The sequence below is a fragment of the Scomber japonicus genome, chromosome 14, assembly GCF_027409825.1.
Source record: "Scomber japonicus isolate fScoJap1 chromosome 14, fScoJap1.pri, whole genome shotgun sequence".
NCBI lineage: Eukaryota > Metazoa > Chordata > Actinopteri > Scombriformes > Scombridae > Scomber > Scomber japonicus.
The window spans coordinates 2,000,898-2,005,897 of NC_070591.1; the positions used below are offsets into that span (position 1 = coordinate 2,000,898).

A 5,000-nucleotide genomic window follows, 5' to 3' on the forward strand; every position below is an offset into this window, starting at 1 on the left:
TTAATAAATCAGTTAAACTAGTTTTAAAAGCAGCATCAGGTGAAAACAGCAGCAGATAAATTCAGACTGAACTCAGCATCTCCGCAGCAAGACATCATGGAGGTTACACCCACTTCAATATAATCAATATATTAATAAAAGATTTACATTTAGTATTTTTGTTGGTTTTATATCATTTAAATGACATTTGCACCATTTTTGACCAAAAGTAAGACTGAATGCTCCTGAAAATGTCAAATGGTGTAACCACAAAATACATGATTCTCCAGATGAAATGTAATATTTAGAACAATAATATTCCATTATCTTTATTTAATATAAAAGTTATAATGTAAGATCATGCCAAACTAGTTGATATGGTGTTAGGTAGGAAGGAAGGAAGGAAGGAAGGAAGGAAGGAAGGAAGGAAGGAAGGAAAGAAGGATGTAAGATCATGCCAAACTAGCTGATATGGTGTTAGGTAGGAAGGAAGGAAGGAAGGAAGGATGTCAGATCATGCCAAACTAGTTGATATGGTGTTAGGTAGGAAGGAAGGAAGGAAGGAAGGAAGGAAGGAAGGATGTAAGATCATGCCAAACTAGTTGATATGGTGTTAGGTAGGAAGGAAGGAAGGAAGGAAGGAAGGAAGGAAGGTGTTTTATTGACTATTTACTGTTTTAAAGCAAGTTGAATTATTTGGTACAAAGTTTTTATGGTTACACCACTTAGACATTTTTACTATAATCCTCTAATATATTCTCTCTAAATGAATTAAAAGCAGAAATTTGATGCTGGGTCCACAAAAAAAAGAATGTGTGAAGTTATTCATACGTTTATTTTCACATTTTAACCCTTTAAATTTAAACTAAACCTCATGGACACAATAAAACACCTCATTGACCCTTTAGAAGTTTACTAAAAGAGCTGTGATGGAAATTAACTAAAGTATATTTACATAGTTGAGTTGATGAAATGAAGCAGAAGTAAGACGTCAATCAGTCAGGAAGAGATTTAAATGACAGGAATTATCAACACGCCTGCAGAATCCGGTCTGAACGAGGGTTTATCGGATCATTCGAGATGATTCAGCGATGATGACAGAGAGGATTCAGTGTCCTCCGAGAGAGAGCAGCTCATCCAAAAAACACATTACTGTCCTTTACAGCCACACACACACACACACACACACACACACACACACACACACGGCCCTGTAACAGATCCAAACCAACACTTACACTTTAGCCGCGGTGGGAGTGAAGTATGTGGCCGTGTTACTGTATTACCCAGCATGCCTGTGGTGTTTCCTCAGTCCGCAGTGTGATTGGGTTACTGTGTCGCTGAGGAAGCCAAACACCTGTCGGCTCCTCTGGCCGTCGTGAAAAGGTCAGGGAAGCTTCTGGACGCTCTCACCAATCAACATGATTACACCTCAAAATAAATTGCAACACCAAATAAGCTTTGTTAGAAATATAATGATGGACGACATCAGCCAATGAAAGCTGTGTTGAACTCATTTGTTAAAAGAAAACCAAACATTTAAAACTTTAACAAACACGCAGGATCCAGGCGTGAAGCCGGGTCGCTGCTGTGCTCATGAAAACACACATAAACCGCATTCAGTCCATTCACACACACACCTCCTCTAACTGGAACCTGCAGCCGGTTAAAAGACGCCATGGCAACCGCTGATATAGGAGACGCATCACCATGGCAAACGCTGATATAGGAGACACATCACCATGGCAACCGCTGATATAGGAGACGCATCACCACGGCTGGATTTCTGACGACATCAGCCAACATTTAACCAAACATTTAAAAGTTTAAACCTGAACAAACACGCAGGATTCAGGCGTGAAGCCGGGTCGGGGGACCTCCTCTAACTGGAACCTGCAGCCGGTTAAAAGACGCCATGGCAACCGCTGATATAGGAGACGCATCACCATGGCAACCGCTGATATAGGAGACGCCCGTTAACACAGGCAACTCTTCCATCGTCATTTGGAGCTAAACTTCCACAAAGTTGATCTTGCACTAAAGTAGCGTTGTAGTCAAGACCGCACCAACCGAGACCGAGACATTACCGAGACCGAGACAAGACCAAGACCGAGACATTACCGAGACCAAGACATTACCGAGACATTACCGAGACCGAGACATTACAGAGACCGAGACAAGACCAAGACCGAGACCAAGACATTACAGAGACGGAGACATAACTGAGACCGAGACATTACCGAGACCGAGACAAGACCGAGACATTACCGAGACCAAGACATTACCGAGACCGAGACCAAGACATTACCGAGACCGAGACATTACCGAGACCGAGACAAGACCAAGACCGAGACATTACCGAGACCAAGACATTACCGAGACATTACCGAGACCGAGACATTACAGAGACCGAGACAAGACCAAGACCGAGACCAAGACATTACAGAGACGGAGACATAACTGAGACCGAGACATTACCGAGACCGAGACAAGACCGAGACATTACCGAGACCAAGACATTACCGAGACCGAGACCAAGACATTACCGAGACCAAGACATTACCGAGACCGAGACAAGACCAAGACCGAGACATTACCGAGACCGAGACCAAGACATTAGAGAGACCGAGACGAGACCGAGACCGAGACAAGACCAAGACCGAGACATTACCGAGACCGAGACCAAGACATTAGAGAGACCGAGACGAGACCGAGACATTACAGAGACCAAGACATTACCGAGACCGAGACATTACCGAGACCAAGACAAGACCAAGACCGAGACATTACCGAGACCGAGACATTACAGAGACCGAGACATTACTGAGACCGAGACATTACAGAGACCGAGACATTACAGAGACCGAGACAAGACCGAGACCAAGACATTACTGAGACCGAGACATTACTGAGACCAAGACATTACCAAGACCGAGACCAAGACAAGACCGAGACCAAGACCGAGACCAAGACATTACCGAGACCGAGACATTACCGAGACCAAGGCAAGACCAAGACCAAGACCAAGACCGTATATATCATAATAAAACATTAAAATGTGAGTCCACCCAGCCGCTTTCCTCCTGTCGACTCCAAACTGACCGCGGGCAGGGAAATCTTTACACTACCAATGATTTGAAGTTATTAGCTGTTTTTGAGAGGGTCCTTTTTCACTCTTATCAGTAAGGCACGGACAAATGGCCTATCAGCAGTGGTCTTTACCGGTCTGGAGTCCACCCAGTCCGAGACCGACAGACAAGACCAAGAACCTCAAAAAATGGTCTCGAGACCAAGACCGATCTCGAGTGCTACAACACTACACTAAAGCAATATCTAGTGCTGTTATTGGTATGAAGCATCAGACACGTGATCTTATTCAGGATTTAAGCCTTTAATTAGCGAACTGGAACCACACTATGAAATGCCAAGCAGGTACGATGATGTGAAGAAATAAGTTAGTGGAGGTCTGATCAGTGCAGATTTAGTGGCTTTAACGACAGATTGCTGGATTCAGAGTTACATCACTGTCACAGCTCATGGTACTGATGACATTATATCAGTCACACCATGTAGACCTTAAAATCGAAAATTAAATCGAATTGAGGATTTGGAGAATCTCGACACCCCTAGTAAATATAATCCCCCTCCTCATTTATGTTCCAGCTCTGCAGCCCAGAGAGGTTGCAGGAGAATATTACAGTTGACCTTTGACCTTTTCCTTTTCCCTCTCTGCAGCCTGGCAGGTGATGTTTGTGATGCTGAGATAAACTGATCTTCCTCTTCCTCTCTCCGTCGTCCTTCAGCTGCATTCACAAACTGAACCTGATCTCTAATGACTTTATCTTCTCTCTCTCTTTCTCTCTTCTCCTCGCTCGGTGGTCAAACAAGGTTTTCTCCCCCGCTGCTCCAAAGTTAGTATCTCCTCCTCCTCCTCCTCCTCCTCCTCCTGCTGCTGCTGCTGAATGCATCCCTGGATGTGTGTTGGTTTGCTCTGCTGTTTTGGATATTTAAAGGCATGATTTACTGTGGCTGCTGTTAGCTGGACTGGTGTGTCATCGTGTTTCCTGTTGGGGATTCAGTGGTGTCAGAGTGTTTTTTATTAAAGCATTAATACATCATCGTCTAATAATAGAAAAGCTGGTTAATTTACCATAAATGAAAGAGACTCTGGAGTGTTATTGTTAGCAGATAAATTAGGACTGTTATAGGATGTGTCAGGTTATTTTCTGTATTTATGAACTGATGTACTAACAAGCATTGTGTGTGTATGAAAGCCTGATCTTATTGCTCTGTTAGAACTATTAAAAACCCGTCAGTGATCGACACGTTATGAAGAGTTTGGTCACGTTAGTTTGGAAACGGCTCCAAAGACTAATAACGTGATCATGTGTTCAGTAGTTCAGTGTGAGAAAGACGACGTCACTCAGTCAGAACAAGAAACTAAACTCTCTGAGAAGCTGCAGCTGAACGTCAGTGTTCAAACGACGACGATGATGATGATGATGATGATGATGATGATGATGATGATGAAGAGAAGCTGTCTGACTCCTCTCCATAAATATACTACTAAATACAGATGCTGCACATGTAGACAAAGAGACTTCCAGGCATGCATGAGTTTAAATTATTTCTTTACTTTCCATGACGTTACTATCTATTTATGTCACACATCACTGTCATCACTGTGGGTCCATTTCCATATCACTTTTCATATATAGTAATGTAACACAAAGTCAAATAATAAAACAAAGACAAGCAAGATAAATAAATAATGAGTCGGTAAAAACAGGAAATGTTAGCGTAGCATCAGAACTGTTAGCGTAGCATCAGAACTGTTAGTGTAGCATCAGAACTGTTAGCGTAGCATCAGAACTGTTAGCGTAGCATCAGAACTATCAGCGTAGCATCAGAACTGTTAGCGTAGCATCAGAACGCTGCTGAAACATGAAGAATCAATCAACACAAATATTAAAAGCTGCTGCACAAAGATCTGATCTTCTAAAATCACTCAAGTATTTCCT

At 42.8% G+C, this 5,000-nt stretch overlaps 1 protein-coding gene across 1 annotated transcript in view; it reads left to right on the plus strand.

The window, feature by feature from the left end:
- The window catches only part of LOC128373179 (LIM domain-binding protein 3-like), a 64,092-nt gene that overhangs the window by 39,407 nt on the left and 19,685 nt on the right, over positions 1-5,000 (plus strand). The gene's annotated exons all lie outside the window — the stretch shown is intronic.